This window comes from Pongo pygmaeus, chromosome 11, assembly GCF_028885625.2.
Source record: "Pongo pygmaeus isolate AG05252 chromosome 11, NHGRI_mPonPyg2-v2.0_pri, whole genome shotgun sequence".
NCBI lineage: Eukaryota > Metazoa > Chordata > Mammalia > Primates > Hominidae > Pongo > Pongo pygmaeus.
Window position 1 is genome coordinate 66,929,252 of NC_072384.2, and position 17,920 is coordinate 66,947,171.

A 17,920-nucleotide genomic window follows, 5' to 3' on the forward strand; every position below is an offset into this window, starting at 1 on the left:
CAATCAACACTTATTCCTGTTTCCTTGTTTATCTCTCTTTTGTTTTTCTTTGTAAAACCTTCTTTGTCCAAAATCAGAGTTTTGGGCTGGGCACGGTGGCTCATGCCTGTAATCCCAGCACTTTGGGAGACTGAGACAGGTGGATCGCATGAGGTCAGGAGTTCAAGACTAGCCTGGCCAACATGGTGAAACCCCATCTCTCCTAAAAATACAAAAATTAGCTGGGCATGGTGTTGGGTGCCTTTGGTCCCAGCTACTCAGGAGGCTGAGGCAGGAGAATCCATTGAACCCGGGAGGCGGAGCTTGCAGTGAGCCGAGATCACACCACTGCGCTGCAGCCTGGGTGACAGAGCGAGACTCCATCTCAAAAAACAAAACAAAATCAGAGTCTTGGATTCTAAGAAAATTACCTGTCATGGTAGCGGAGATTTTTTAAAAAATATATGTTCTACATTTCAAAGATATATAATATTTTGTAAATTCTTCCCGCCAAAACTACTGTTTTTCCACTTTTGACTTTGAAAAGTCTTTGGACATAGCATGACTTACAAGATAGGGTGATACATCAAAATATGAATGGAATGTAATTAGTCCCATGAAATATATGTATACATTCCCCACTTTTGCTATGCTAGCCTTTATTCACTTTCCTCATTTCTGCCTTTCTACACATTTACTTCTTGTCACTCTGGGATGTTATCTTTCATTTTCATTTCATTATCTTATCCTTTATTCCCCTCCTTTTCTAACTTCCTGTTTTAATAAGAGCATTTTTCCCAAGTCCCAAGTATGAGATTCTCTTTTGATTCATTATTTGATTTACTTAGTCACATTTTCGTTTTTTATTTTTTCAGGTTCATTCATTCCCACCCCCATTCTTTCATCCACGTCCCCATTGTCTCTTGCTGTAGTCCACCTTTTTCCTTCTGGGCCTTACTTAACTGTCTTTTGGTATCTCCCCTTCCTGAGGACCTTCTGTTTCTTAATTTTTTTTCTTGTCTCCTTTTTTACTCTTTTCTTAATAAAATGGTGCTCTGAGTAAAACGCATGTCGTGTGCAAAGTTCTAAATTTGTCTTCATCATAGCAAGATGAATAAGGCGTGGTTCTTGCCTGTAAAGAAGGCAGCATTCACAAAGACTTTTTTGTTTTGTTTTGTTTTGTTTTTGAGATGGGGTCTCGCCCTGTCACCCAGGCTGGAGTGCAGTGATGTGATCTCGGCTCACTGCAACCTCTGCCACACGGGTTCAAGTGATTCTCTTGCCTCAGCCTCTTAAGTAGCTGGGATTACAGGCATGTGCCACCACGCCTGGCTAATTGTATTTTTAGTAGAGATGGGGTTTGCCATGTTGGCCAGGCTGGTCTCAAACTCCTGACCTCATGTAATCCACCCACCTCGGCCTCCCAAAGTACTGGGATTACAGACGTAAGCCACCATGCCCAGCCTAAGGTTTTGTTTTCTTATTGTCTAGTATGCCAACTTTAACTGTGCTACCGCAGCCAGGAGCATTCAAAAAGACTTCTGACACATGCCTCTAGAATGTATCCTGTTCGTTTGTCAGCTGGGCCCTTAATATTTTGTGATAATTATTTTACTTATTTCTAATTGTTTCACTTTCACACTTGCCTCATTTTCTTTTCTTCCCTGAAGCCCTATCTCAGTCACCCTTGTATTAGAAGCTGGCTTGCCTCCAGATTCACACAGAAAAAAGATACCATTGATCATACATTTTCTAAACTTTTGATTTCCTCTTCTCTCCCTTCAAGCCCCACACTTCACCTGGTAAATCGTCCAGTACATCTCAAGTTGCATACATTCCTACCTCATTTTCTATTTCACAAGGAGCGGCTCACCTCCTTGCCTGTGGCATAGTAATTTTTATATGCCCAGTACCTGGCTCACGAGAGGAACTTAAACATCTGCGGAACCAAATTAAGGTACATTTTCCTACCCATACTCTTGAAACCATTTCCTCCACCCTTTATGGCCCATCACTTACTTTTGCCGTGTTTTCATTTCCTCGACTTATTTTTCTTAGTTTTTGGGGGCAGAATTTCCATCTCTGATTCCCAACATCTTAGTAAGTAGCAGAAATTCTCAAAACAGTTTTGCAATGAGAGAATAAACACTGAATCCATCATGTTGTCTGCTATGAAAACTGGTAACAGGCTGGGTGCAATGGCTCACGCCTATAATCCCAGCACTTTGGGAGGCTGAGGGAGGTGGATCACTTGAGGTCAGGAGTTCAAGACCAGCCTGGCCAACATGGTGAAACCCCGTCTCTACTAAAAACAGACAAAAAAATTAGCCAGGCATGGTGGCTGGCACCTATAATCCCAGTTACTCGGGAGGATGAGGCAGGAGAATTGCTTGAACCCAGGAGATGGAGGTTGCAGTGAGCTGAGATTGCACCACTGCACTCCAGCCTGGGCAACACAGTGGGACTCCATCTCAAAAAAAAAAAAAAAAAAGGAAGAGAAGAAAACTCCACTTTCAGCACCTCTACCATTCTGCACACTTATATCAAGGTTAATGGGAGTGATGCTAAGGCATAGTTTGCATAAGCCCAAAGACAAAATGATTTATAGCAAGGTGTTCTCATACTGTTTTCATATATATATATATATATATATATAAAATGTGTTGATTTTTTTATTATACTTTAAGTTCTAGGGTACAACGTGCAGGTTTGTTACATATGTATACATGTGCCGTGTTGGTGTGCTGCACCCATTAACTTGTCATAGGTGTATCTCCTAATGCTATCCCTCCCCCCTCCCCCCACCCCACAACAGGCTCTGGTGCGTGATGTTCCCCATCCTGTGTCCAAGTGTTCTCATTGTTCAGTTCCCACCTATGAGTGAGAACATGCGGTGTTTGGTTTTCTGTCCTTGCGATAGTTTCCTCAGAATGATGGTTTCCAGCATCATCCATGTCCCTACAAAGGACATGAACTCATCCTTTTTTATGGCTGCATAGTATTCCATGGTGTATATGTGCCACATTTTCTTGTATATATGCACATACACCCAGTTAGAAGTTGTGCTTTACATGTAGCATAAGTGTTGATATGAACTCATTTCTTCTTTTTCTTTACTTTGTCCTTTCCAGTTTGCATATCATGTATATTGCAAGACTATGTAGAATCAAAATATACATGAGATCCTCCTAAAACCCACTGTTATCTCTGGGAGTGTTAAATATTGCTTCAATAAACAAAATAGAGGGCCTTAAAGTGCTTCTTATAAATGATTCATTAGTAGGTGGACATTTTCTCTGTACTTTAAACGTTTGAAATATAACAGCAAGAACAATAAAAATGTGTACTGTAAGAATCCACTTTTCCGATGGGCATTGCATTTTCTGATTTGTGATATTAGGTCACCATCAGACTCCAGAACAGTTTGGGAATTTTTTGACTACACGTAGTTTCCTGGGTTTCACAGAATGAATTACAGTCAAGGATATGGAACTAGAGACTTGCATTTAGGCTCTTTGCCCACCTCTCTTCATAGATCAGAAACTGAAGTCTGAGAACAGTCTCAGAGTGGGAAGAGATCAGAAAGAATTATGTTCTTCCTGCCCTTTCAGTTTGGAGCATTTGGTAAAGCTGCCTGAAAACCTGGCTTTTAAAACCAGGCATAACACTTCAGGTTATGTTTCATTTATTCTCACTAAAATATGAAGAGCTTATTCCACTGTGAAAGGATCAGAGAAACTGGCTCTAGCATATCTGTTCTTGTTGTTGCTGCTGTTCTGCTGTCATAATGATATTTTTCTTAATCACCCCTAGTTTGCAAGATGCCAAACAGAAGATATAAGAAGATTGTATCTTTTCTTAGGGAGTGCATATTCATAATAGAGATACAAATACACACACACACACACACACACACACACACACACACGTGCATGCAAAATGCCCTTTGCCAAATTCTCAGGGGGAAAAAATTGTGCCTTGTTTTTGCTATTTTTGAATTTTTTGTTTTCTGCCATTTTATTTCTTCTGGGTGGGGATATAAAAACAGATGGTCCTAAAATCTTTAAACCCTAAAAATGAAGACACACCTACTGACATAGCACATAAAAGAAATCAGGATGATAATAATGACAATAATTATTGAATACCTCTATAGTACCTCTAACAAGTACTTATACAAGACAGCAGGGCAGAAATAATTGTCCTTAATTTATATAGAAGGAAACTGAATCTCTGAATGATTAAATGACTGGCCAAAGGCTACAGATATGTAAAGTACCTGCGCTCTTTTTGTCTAACATTTTGGAAGACATCAGAATGAAGGCAGCAGAATTGCTTGCAGAGAACAGTATTAGGAAATGTATTATCAAAGATGCACTGTAAAGTTTGAAAAAATATTTGAGAGACTAATAATTTTGAAATACTTGTAATTTATTCTCTAAAATTAAAATTGGCCTAGTATGTGTAAAAGTATAGCAACACTTTGTTTATGAAGCATTTAACTGGTGGTGACTGTGGCTTAACAACTTAAAATTATATAGAAAATCAAGTATATTGATGAAAAAAATTAAGTTACCTGTTTGGCTCCAAAACTTTTCTTTTATATAGGTAGTAATAGATAAGAAATTAGAATCTGGAGTCAAGGGAAATATGCTAACAGTGAATAGGCTCAGATATATAGAATAGTTTTGAAAGCACAGTAATGTGTTTTATGTCATTTGATCCGTACAACATCCCTGTGGTGTTGTCAGGATTTCTACATGGGAAAACTGGGAGCACCAATAGCCAAGCAACCTGATTATAAATGGTGAACCCACATCTTCTGCTATCTATTGGGTTCATCAAAACGTGATAACCATGAGTCATTAGAGTCATTAAAAAAAGGTCAAGTACAATGTTTCAGTTGTCTGTTATCCCAAAAACGTAGTGGCCTAGAACAACACTAGTCTTATTATTTTCTCATATGTCTGCAACTTGGGCAGAGCACTAGGGAGTAGCTCATCTCTGCTTCATGGAGTGTTTCAGCTAGTTCAACTCAGCCGAGCTGGAGGATCCACTCATAAGGTGATTCACACATCTGTATGTCTGACAAGTTGACTTTGGCATTGGCTAGAAGCTTATCTGGGGCTATCAGCTAGAAACTCCAGACCTCCTCCTCCTGGGGCTCTCCATGAGACTCAGGGCAATTGGACTTCTGACAGGGCAACTGGCTTCCTCTAGAGCACAAAGGCAGAAGGTGCCAGGCCTTCTGAATTCTGAGGCATAGAAATGGCTCAGTGCCACATTCACCACATTCTACTGGTTAAATATAGTCACAGGCCAGTCCAAACCCAAGTGGGGAAGACTACACAAGGGCATAAATCATAGGAGGTATGGTTCATTGAACGCTACTGATGTAACAGACTATTACATCATGCTGAGTTTAGAATATTCTGATCAAGAAGGACAGAGACGTATACATTTTTTGAAAGATTTCCAACAAGTCCTGTATTTACGAAGATAAATTTAAGTTAATGGCAAATATGACTTCCTCCAATAAGCCTGGGAAAACAATCAAAAGAATAAACTGTAATTTCAAGAGCATTCTAAAATAATATAACTTTAACTATTTTTTCCCCTTAAGTAATGAAAGCAAAATTTGTAATCTGACCTCAACTAGATCTTTCCAGTGAGGATGTGATGGACTACCCATTGCTTAGCATTGGATCTTCTTAGGGAAAGTGGTCAACATTCCCCAGAATTCTCTACTGGATAGAGAGACAAGAGAATAGCCTCTCATTCATATTACCGTATTACCTTGTAGAAATCAATTCTATTGCATATAGGACACGTTTTTGAGGATTAAGTGAATAAGATATCTTAGAGATTAGATACAGGTTTGTCTGTTATGTATTCAGCTCTGTTCAGCAAGAGGCATCTGCAATTCTGTTAAGAATTGAAAAATCAACCATTGTCAACAACTTTACATCTGAGAAAGGCAACACAGTTCTTTCCATTTAAACACACAGACTGACCCTGAAGGAATTTGATCAAAAATTTGAGCAAGTCTTTGCCAAATAAAAAAAAGAAAACACCACCCTTTTCTCCCCTGAGCAAGACTAGGATCCTTCATGGGATATTTATCAAATGCAATGTCTACCTTGCTAACATCCCTTTACACTAGTCTAGTCATTCTTTAAATCATAAATAGGAATCTCTAGAGTGTTTCAGGGTCTAGCAAATCAAATATAACAGGACTTCAAAAGCAAGAGTTTTCCAATTTGTTTTTCTACCAATCTTGTGAGCCAGAAAAGAATTTTCTGTCAGCTGGCACTAAACTGTAGCACTCTGCTGTGAATGCTCTTCCTTTAGCAGCCAGGCTAAAAAGCAAGAGGACCAAATAGCTATGAGGGACATGTTTTTCTAAGAATGAGAAAGCATGACACCTTCATCTCAAGTAATCTATAGACCATAAAATGTGAGAATTCTGGAAGCCATTAAATGAGAGGCAAGAAAAAACTAATTTGAGAGAAAAATTGTCTTCTGGAGTATGTGACTGGAGTGCTCAAGTTCACTCAAGTTTCATCCTCAGTTGCCTTGGAATTTATCCCAATTTTTTTATTGCTTTACATAACAATGTAAGAGATGTATAGATTAAATATGGAAACTATTAAGAAAAATGAAATTCTGTTGAGTTCATTACTTGGGATAAGACATAAATCCTGAGGGTTTAAATTTTGGAAGCCTTAAATCCCATTGCCTCCAACTCATGATTTCCAAGTACCTTGTCCCTAGTCCCTGGGTCTGGGTCTCTAGAGGGCAGAAGTAACAAAGACTGCTATGATCACTTCATGGTGACACAGAGGTTATGTAAGTAAAATTGCATTTTCAGCAAGCATTTGCAGTACGTGATTCAGGCACCCCTCATTTTGTAGTTCTGCGTAGGTCTGGTACTTTTGTTGCATCTCTTTAAGCAGATTACAGAGAGGAATCACATTCACCTGAAACATCTGATTAGGTGCTATTATTTAAAACATTATATGATTCACAGTGATGTCTCTAACTTTAACCTTGTGTATGTTCAAATGTTATCCTTACCATGTTGTCTAACTATTGATAGGCTGCTGTGTGTCCATGCTCTTTTGAATCTTAGGATCCCTCTACCAACTCAGTCCCAGTGCAAAATGCAGCAGTATTTTAATATATCCATTAGTTATTGCATGCTTTTCCCTCCTCTATGTGAGTATTCCTAAGATAGTAGATGGGACGTAATAATAGCCAGATTAAAGTAAAGAATTCAATGGCTTAATTATAAGGAATTAGCTTGACAGTTATCACAAAATTTACATTTTTAATCCAAATAAAATATTTTTGTATTGGGAAGATAAAACTCTTATTTGTGTGTGTGTGTGTGTGTGTGTGTGTGTGTGTGTATCTTTGTTTCTATGTCCAGTATCTTTGAGTGGAGAAGAGATTAATCTATTTTATATGTGCCCAGCTTTGCACATATAAAACATGTGCAGGCCCCATCATGTATGGGGCCTCTGTATGCTGACATGTGCATGACAGAATAGGATGAAGCTGTTTTGGAGGCCTTGCCTCTTACTATCTCCATATTCAGAATAGTGGCAATGAGCAAGGGGTAGAATATTCCATGATTTGAACAGTGTGGGGAAATCAAAGCAAAGTTGCTAAGAATGATAGGTTTGCAGTATTTTGTATTTACTAGATGTGTGAAAGATGAAAGAGGTTTTTCAGGAAAGGGTTATAATATAGATGTTTTATTTTGAATGGTAACCGATAAAGTTTGAAGTATTGCACTGAGTAAACTAGAGATTGGAAATATTTTAGATCAACTCACTACCAAATCAACTGAGCTGTGAAATAGTTGAGTAGAAATATATACCTTACAAAGGTGGTGATAGTAATACTCAATTTTGTTTTAACCATCCAAGCGTAGATTGGAGTACATTAAGTGGGGGAAACGAGGCTAGGGTGATTTTGCAGGTCCGGAACAAGATGGCTTTTAGTTTCAATACTGTATGTGCAACAGCCAACAAGGAAACGGATATGTGATATTAAGTATAATCGTGGTTGTGATTAAATAAAAACCAAGTTTTAGAGAGTATTTTAGCAGTATCACATTGAACTAAAGAGCAAAGTAAAATTCAGCACAGTGCAGATAAAAAATATTCTTCATGGCAGTTCTACTTATTTATTTAGGAAGGTGCTATTTAAAAAAAATTGTTCCAGGTCAATTAAATATAAAAAGCCAGAAGACACTGAATTCCATTACTGACACTTGGTAATATTCTGTATATTTGTTTGTTTGTTTGTTTGTTTCTAATGGAAGCAGTGATGCTTGAAATTAACTGTAATTAAATGCAAAGGAAGTTACTCTTATTTTTTTTAAGTCAGTTTCTATTGCTGTACAAATGTTAGTATATTCTCATTGCTTGTATTATGAGATTTTAACATACTTTATATAATTAAGCAAATACTTTATTGCTGTATATACATAGGAGTTTAGTTTAGATTCCTGCCTCTTAAAAAGCCAACATCGTGTCCATTGAACTGTTGTGCCTGTACACAAGATGGTTCATTTTGTTGAGCACATTTCTTGCAGGGGCATATATAACACCTAATGGCAATGTCTGCAAGGATTGAATGACAGAACCAAGAGTTTCTTTGATGATTTCATTCAACAAAGATTTATTAAACACATACTCTGCGCTAGCCTAGTGCTAGGCCCTGGGGGAAAGAAAAATGAAGATGATACAGCCTTGCCCTCCAATCCAGCATACACAGACGCAGGCCCCATTTTGGTGACGCTGAGATGGCAAGATTAGTCTACTGGAGAAATTAGAGAGTTAAAGGATAGCTACTTGTGATGGAAGGACATTGAGATGGAGTAGAGGAGTGAAAAACATAAGTAGGTATAACTAATTGGTAATTTTCTAATTATTTGGTTGGGCTCTGTCTCCGTGGTGTTTTATTAGTAGGCTGAGGAGGGTGGATCACGAGGTCAGGTGTTCGAGACCTGCCTAGGCAACATAGTGAAACCTCGTCTCTACTAAAAATACAAAAAATTAGCTGGGCATGGTGGTGGGCGCCTGTAATCCCAGCTACTCAGAAGGCTGAGGCAGGAGAATCACTTGAACCTGGAAGGTGGAGGTTGCAGTGAGCTGAGATCGCGCCACTGCACTCCAGCCCGGGCGACAGTGCGAGACTCCATCTCAAAAACAAACAAACAAACAAACAAAAGCCTTACTGATCAGTTGCATGAAACAATAAAATTGCATTATGAACCATGGATTACAAATTCTGTGCATCTGAAATTCTCATCAGGAAGTAGGGCAGGAGTAATGTAGTAGAGATTGATCCCTTGGAGAAAAAAGAGGGGATAGCAATCAATGGAGACAGCTATTACAAAATTTTTACTCAGAGTCAAGAATATCAGAGCTTCTTTACAAAAAATGCTTGTTCTATGAGGGCAGGTGAATTTTTTATCACTGCTGTCCCCAATGCCTTGTTGTACATAGTAGGTACTCAAAAATATTTCTCAAATGTTGACATAGTATGCCATAAAACTCTTTAATCTTTATAAAGTCACATCTTTAACTTCTTTGAAAAATTACAAAGTAGGCCCCTGTACTAAGGAGTATGTTGCTAAAATGGCAACATCTAGATCTTAAAGATCTCCTTTGGCTACCAGTAGTAATGTGATGAAATAGATAATACTGAATTTCCACTTCATATATAATGAGAAAGTTGAAAAATGCCTAAAATGTTCTTGTGAAGTACTTTAGAAACTCTTACAAATAGATTTTATTAAGATTATTGACAGCTTAAATTTATTCAAACTTTGGGTAAAACATTTAACACCTTATCTGAAGAAGGTAATAATGTAACTTGGGATGAATAAGCTATGGAGCTGGATGAATTCTTAGAGATTATCCAATCTAATCCTTATATTTTGTAAATTTAGAAACTGAAAAGGAAGATGGAAATTATGAATTCCCAAATTACACATATTCATAAGTAGGGAAAGTAAATTAATTGATCTATATATGTTTTTAATGGATCAGTTCTGAATCTCTAATAAGAAATATTAAGATGATATTTTTTGCTATAGCAATTATAAAATTTTAATCAGAGGTAAAATTTTTAGAAAATTAGAGACTTCTTAAAACATTTGCTGACATAAAGGGAGTTGATCATATAACTTTAAAATATATTTATAATAATTTTTTCAAAATTGGTAATCTATTGAAATGTGGTTAAAAGATATGGTTAAAATTTCAAAAAATATTTAATCAAACTATATTAAGGAAAATAATTTTATAATAAAAATATTTTCACAATGTCTAGATAGTTTCATTCATTAGCACGTTTGAGTTGCTATTGGCTAATTTTTATACTAACAATGAATAAAAGGGTAAAATATCATGGTTATGTGGGATTTAGCCCAAAAATGAAAAGCTAATGTAACATTCAAAAATCACTTGCTACAGTTTGCTGTATTTACAGAATAATTAGAAAAATAAAAGGATCATCTCAATTAATGCAGAAAAAGCAATTGACCAAATCCAACACACATTTATGAATGTTTTAAAGAATTTCATAAAACTGTCAGAAAACTGAAAATAGATGGAAGCATCCTCAATATTATAAAGGAAATCTGTGAAAGACCTGTAACTAATATATAGGATGGTGAACTATTAAATGATTTTCCCAAGATTGGAGATGAAGCCCAGAGGCCCCCTTCCACCACTTCCATTCCCCCTTTTGTTGGAGACTCTAGCCAGTAAAATTAGGAAAGAAGTAATAGTAAAAGGCCCACAGATTGGAAATGAAGAAAGAATAAAAACATGATTGTTTATTTAGAAAACCCTAAATAGTCTAAGGACTAACTTCTAAAATTAGTACATGAATTTGGCAAGGTCACAGTTGAAAAGTTAGCATACAAAAATCAATTTTGATTATTGATGCCAAAAGCAAAGTTAGAAAATGAAATTTGAAGAAATAATTTATAATAATATCAAAGCAAAAGAAATCTAGAAAAAAATAACAAAAATTGTAAAAGGCCTATAAACTGAAAACTAGAAAATGTTGCTGAATAGAATTAAGGAAGACCTAAATAAATGGTGTGATATATCATGTCTATGGATTAGAAGACTCAATATTGTTAAAATGTCAGCTGTCCCCCAAATTGATCCACAGACTCAGCACAATCTCAATCATAACCCTAAAAGACTTTGTGGAAATTTATGAGTCTAAAATTTATGTGGAAATAAAAATGACCTGACCTAGAATAACCAAAACATAGATACACACATCAATGGAATATAATAGAGAATACAGAAATAGGCCTATACCTATATAGCCGATTGATTTTTACATAAGATTCTAAGATAATTACACTGAGAAAAAAAAAACATATTTTCAAGAAATTGTTTCAAAACAATTGGATAAGTTTATGAGAAAAAAAGAATCCCACCTTTGTACTGCACATCATATTCAAAAACTAATTCAAAATGGATTATAAACCTAATTTTTAAAAACCAACACGATGAAGCTACTAGATGAACACATATAAATATATTTACAACTTTTTGGATAGACAGGACACATATAACACGAACAATATAAGAACATAATAAATAAATTGTTTTTTATCTAAATTTAAAACATCTGCTCTTTGAAAGACAACACTAAGTAAAATATTGAAAAATAAGCCACAAACTGAGAGTAAATATTCTAAATACATATTTCAGTCTAAAGACTCAATACATATATCAAAGGACTGGTATTCAGAATATTTAAAGAATTCCTGTAAATTTCTAAGAAAAACAGGAAAATAAAAAAGAGGTAGAGCAAAAGACTTGAACACACTCTTATGAAAAGAGGAGCTTAATATCATCATTATGGTTTAGGGAAACAAAATGAAGATATTAGCATTTAGGTATTGACTAAATGTAATCTCAGGGTTCTGAGTAGCTGAGATTACAGGCATGTGCCACTATCCCAGCTCATTTTTGTATTTTTAGTAGAGATGGGGTTTCCCCATTTTGGCCCAGCTGGACTCGAACTGCTGACCTCAAGTGATCCATCCACCTCGGCTTCCCAAAGTGCTGGGATTACAGGTGTGAGCCATTGCCTCCAGTCCTTAACTTTTTCTTATAGATTCAGGGGGTACATGTGTAGATTTCTTACCTGGATACATTGGGTGATGTGGAAGTTTAGGGTGCAAATGATCCCATCACCCAGATACTGAACATAGTACCCAACACTTAGTTTAGTTTTTCAACACTTGACTCTGTCTCTTCTCCCCCTCTAGTAGTCCCCAGTGTCTGTTGTTGCCATCTTTATGTCCATGAGTACCCAACGTTTAGCTCCCCTTTTCAAGTGAGAACATGCAGTGTTTGGTCTTCTGTTCCTGTGTTAATTTACTTAGGATAATTGTCTCCAGCTGCGTCCGTGCCGCTGGCAATGGATATGATTTTGGTTTCTTTTATGACTGCATAGTATTCCATGATGTTATGTACCACATTGTCTTTATCCAGTCCACCACTGATGGGCACCTAGGTTGATTTTATGTTTTGCTACTGTGAATAGTTCTGCGACGAACATGCAAGTGCATGCGTCTTTTTGGTAGAATGATTTGTTTTCTTTTGGGTGTATATCCAGTAATGGGATTGCTGGGTTGAATAGCAGTTCTATTTTAAGTTCTTTGATAAATCTTGAGACTGCTTTCTACAGTGGCTGAACTACTTTACATTCCCACCAACAGTGTATATGCATTCCCTTTTCTCTACAGTTATCACCAGCTCTGTTTTTTATCTTTTTAATAATAGCCATTCTGACTGATGTAAGATGGTATCTCACTGTGGTTTTGATTTGCATTTCTCTGATGATTAGTGATGTGGAGCATTTTTTCATATGTTTGTTGGCTGCTTGTGTGTCTTCTTTTGAGCAGTTCATGTCTTTTGCCCATTTTTAGTGGGGTTATTAGTTTTTTCTTGTTTAAATGTTTGTTTGTTATAGATCTTAGAACTTTGTTGGATGCATAGTTTGCAAATATTTTCTCACATTCTGTAGGTTGTCTGTTTACTCTATTGATAGTTTCTTTTGCTGTGTAGGAGCACTTTAGTTTAATTGGGTCCCTCTTGTCAATTTTCGTTTTTGTTGCAATTGCTTTTGAGGACTTAGTCATAAATTGTTTCCTCAAGGCCAATGTCTAGAATAGTGTTTTCTTCTAGAATTCTTATAGTTTGAGGTCTTACATTTAAATCTTTAATTCATCTTGAGTTAATTTTTGGATATGGCGAAAGGTAGGGGTCCAGTTTCATTCTACTGCATATGGCTTGCCAGCTATCCCAGCTCCATTTATTGAGTAGAGAATCCTTTCCCCATTGCTTATTTTTTTGTCAACTTTGTTGAAGATTAGATGCCTGGAGGTGTGCGGCTTTACTTCTCTTGGTTCACTATTCTAGTCCATTAGTCTAGGTATCTGTTTTTGTGCCAGAACCATGCTGTTTTGGTTACTGTCGCCTTATAGTATAGTTTGAAGTCAGGCAAAATGGTATCTCTGGCTTTGGTCTTTTGCTTAGGATTTTTGTGGCTATTTGGGCTCTTTTTTAGTTCCATATGAATTTTAGCATAGTTTTTTCCAATTCTGTGAAAAATGGCATTGGTAGTTTGATAGGAATAGCATTGAATCTATAGATTGCTTTGGGAAGTATGGCCATTTTAATGATGTGATGCTTCCAATTCATGAGTATGGAATGTTTTTCCATTTGTTGGTTTCATCTATGATTTCCTTTAGCAGTATTTTATAGTTCTCCTTGTAGAGATGTATCACCTCCTTGGTTAGATATATTCCTAGGTATTTTTTTTGTGTGTGGCTATTGTAAATGGGATTATGTTCTTGATTTGGCTTTTAGGTTGAATGTTACTGGTGTATAGAAATGCTGGTGATTTTTGTACATAGATTTTTGTATCCTGAAACTTTGCTAAAAGTGTTTATCAGTTCTAATAGCCTTTTGGCAGAGTCCTTAGAGTTTTCTACATACAGAATCATATTGTTAGCAAAGAGAGATCAGTTGTCTTCTTCCTATTGCAATGCCTTTTCTCTTGCCTGCCGCTCTGGCTAGTGCTTCCAGTACTATGTTGAATAGGAGTGGTGAGAGGAGGCATCCTTGTCGTTTCATTTCTTAATGATTGTCCTTCCAGTTTTTGCCTGTTCAGTATGATGTTGCCTGTGGGTTTGTCATAGATGGCTCTTACTACTTTGAGGTATGTTCTTTCATTCATTGCCTAGTTCTTTGAGGGATTTTATCAAAAGCTATTTCTGCATCTGTTGGGATGATCATATGTTTTTTCTTATTAATTTTGTTTATGCAGTGAATTACATTTATTGATTTATATATGTTGAACCATTCTTGTATTGCAGGAATGAAACCTACTTGATCAGGGAATGAAATCTACTTGATCATTGTGAATTAACTTTTTGACGTGCTAATGGATTCAGATTGTTAGTATTTTGTTGAGGATCTTGTGGCTATGTTCATTAGGGAAACTGGCTTGTGGTTTTCTCTTTTTTGTTGTTTCTTTGCTAAGTTTCGTTGTCAGGGTGACGCTGGCTTTGTAGAATAAGTTAGGGAGGAGTCCCTTCTCAATTTTTTGGAATAGTTTCTGTAGAATTGGTACCAGCTCTTCTTTGTGTATCTGGTACAATCAGCAGTGAATCCATCTGGTCCAGGGCTTTCTTGGGTTGGTAGGTTTTTATTAGTGATTCAATTTCAAAAGTTGATATTGGCCTATTTAGTGTTTTCATTTCTTCCTAACTCATCTTGGGAGATTGTGTATTTTCAGGAATTTATCTATTTCTTGTAGATCTTCTAGTTTGTGTGTGTAGAGGTGTTCATAATGGTCTTTGAGGATCTTTTGAGTTTCTGTGAGATTCGTTGTAATATCACCTTTGTCATTTCTGATTGTGCCTATTTGGATCTTCTCTTTTTTTTACTTTGTTAACCTAGCTAGTGGTCTGTCAATCTTGTTTATCCTTTCAAAAAACAAACTTTTGGTTTTATGGATTCTTTGTATGAATTTGGAGGTTTCAATTTCATTTAGTTTTGCTCTGATTTTAGTTATTTCTTTTCTTCTGCTAGCGTTGGGATTAATTTATTGTTTTTTGTAGTCCCTCTAGATGTGATGATAGATCATTAATTTGAGATCTTTCTAAGTTTTTGAGGTAGGCACTTAGCGCTATAAACTTTGTTCTTAACACTGTTTTTGCGCATCTCAGAGGTTTTCAAAATGTTGTGTCTCTGTTTTATTTCAAAAAACTTTTATTTATTCCTTGATTTTGTTGTTTACCCAAGTTGTTCAAGAACAGGTTGTTAAATTTCCATGTAATTTTGTGGTTTTGAGAGATCTTGGTATTGATTTCTATTTTTATTCCACTGTGGACTGATAGTATGGTTGGTATAATTTTGATTTTTTTGAACTTATGGAAATTTGCTTTATGGCCAAGTATGTGGTAGATCTTGGAGTATGTTCTGTGTGCAGATGAGAAGAACGTATATTGTGGTTGATGGGTAGATTATTCTGTAGATGTCTGTTAAGTCCAGTGGGTCAGGTGTTGAGTTTAAGTCCAGAATTTCTTTGTTTTCTGCCTCAATAATCTGTCTACTCGTGTCATTGGGGTGTTGAAGTCCCCCACTATTATTGTGTGGCTAAGTCTTTTTGTAGGTCTAGAAGTACTTGTTTTATGAATCAGGGTGCTCTAATGTTCAGTGTGTATATATGTAGTATAGTTAACTCTTATTGTTAAATTGAACCCTTTATCATGATGTAATGCTCTTCTTTGTCCTTTTTTACTTTGGTTTAAAGTCTGTTTTATCTGACATAAAAACAGTGACCCCTGCCCTTCTTTGTTTTCTGTTTGTGGGGTAGGTCTTTCTCCAGCCCTTTACTTTGAACCTGTGGGTGTTGTTATATGTGAGATGGGGTTCTTAAAGACAGCAGACAGATAAGTCTTGTTTTTTAATTCAACTTGCCACTGTGTACCTTTTAAGTGAGACATTTAGGTCAATTACAGTCAAGGTTAATATTAATATGTGAGGTTTTAATCCTATCATGAAGTTGTTAGTTGGCTGCTGTGTAGTTTTTACTGTGTGGTTGCTTTATAGTGTTTGTGGGCTATATACTTATTTGTTTTTCATGGTAACAAGTATTGTTCTTTGGTTTCCATGTTTAAAACTCCCTTAGGCATCCCTTGTAAGGCCAGTATGTTGGTAATAAATACTGTTAGCACTTGCTTGTTTGGAAAAAGATTTTATGTCTCCTTCACTTATGATTCTTAGTTTGGCAGGATATGAAATTCTTCGTTGGAATTTCTTTTCTTTAAAAATGCTGAACATAGGTCCCTGATCTCTCTTGGCTTATAAGGTTTCCGCTGAGAATTCCACTGTTAGCCTGATGGGGGTCCCTTAGTGTGTGATGTGCCTTTTTTCTCTAGTTGCCTTTAATATTTTTTTCTTTAGCATTGACCTTAGGCAATCTGGTGCCTATATACCTTGGTGATGTTCATTTTGTATAGTATCTCGCAGGTGTTCTCTGGCTTTCTCGTATCTGGATCTCAACCTCTAGCAAAATTAGGGAAGTTTCCTTAAATTACTCTCTCAAATATATTTTCTGGGTTGTTAACATTTTCTCCTTCTCTCTCGGGAATGTCAAGAATTCATGTTTAGTTGCCTTAAATAATACCATATTTCTTAAAGGCCTTGTGTATTTTTTAAAATTCTTTTTTTTTTTTTTTGTCTGACTGGGTTTATTCAAAAGACTTGTCTTCAGGCTCTGAAATTCTTTCTTCTGCTTGGTCAAGTATGTTGATTGAAAGCTTTAAATTGTATTTTGAAGTTCTTAAATGAGTTTTTAATTCCAGGAGCTTTGATTGATTCCTTTTAAAGATATCTATTTCTTATTTCATTTCCTGGATTGCTTTAGAAGTTTCTTTGTGTTGATTTTCAACCTTGTCTTGGATGTCATTGAGCTTCCTTGCAATCCATGCATTGAACTCTTTATCTGTCATTTCTGAGTTTCCATTTTGGTTAGGGATCATTGCTAGAGCGCTAGTGCGATCATTTGGTGGTGCCACTACATTCAGCTTTTTCAAGGTGCCAAAATACTTGCACTGGTTCCTTTTCATCTGGAGATGCTGGCACTTCTAATTATTCTTATTATTTTCATGTAGACAGGATTTTTTCTTTCTTCCTGTAATAGTCTGTTTTGACACCGCTATAAAGAACTTACCCAAGACTGAATAATTTATGAAGGAGAAAGGTTTAATTGACTCACAGTTCAGCATGGTGAGGGAGGGCCTCAGGAAACTTACGATCATGGTGGAAGGTGAAGGGGAAGCAAGGCACCTTCTTCATAAGGTGGCAGGAAGGAGAATGAACACACAAGGAACTACCAAACACTTATGAAACCATCAGATCTCGTGAGAACTCTCTATCATGAGAACAGCATGGGGGAAACAGCCCCCCATGATTCAGTTACCTCCACCTGATCTCTCCTTTGACATGTGGGGATTATGGGGATTATAGGGATTACAATTCAAAATGAGATTTGGGTGGGTACACAAAGCCTAACCATATCACTTTCTTTCCCTATAATATTATTATTATCATTATTTTCTTCCCCTTTTCCTTTTTCCCCATTCTCTAGGGGGTGTGACTGTAGAGATTGCTGTGTAGGGTTTTGACTTTGCTTCTACAGCCCTGTGCACTTCTCTTGGCAGGTTTTATATTGGGCTGTGGAGTTCAACCTATAAACCCATAGATGATGCTTAAAGGTAAGAGTTGGCTATGGGCAATGTGGCTGGGCATATATTTGATTCTTGTTTACTGGAAGAAGCTGTTTGTTACCTCAGACAATGGGCTTAGTGGAATGT

General features: G+C 36.5%; 1 protein-coding gene across 2 annotated transcripts in view; it reads left to right on the forward strand.

Moving 5' to 3' along the window:
- The window catches only part of B3GALT1 (beta-1,3-galactosyltransferase 1), a 576,174-nt gene that overhangs the window by 69,498 nt on the left and 488,756 nt on the right, over positions 1 to 17,920 (forward strand). For both annotated transcript variants that reach the window (XM_063648259.1, XM_054477385.2), the window contains exon 2: positions 17,768 to 17,821. The gene's annotated coding sequence lies outside the window, so the exon portion shown is untranslated. The remainder of the gene's footprint in view (positions 1 to 17,767; positions 17,822 to 17,920) is intronic.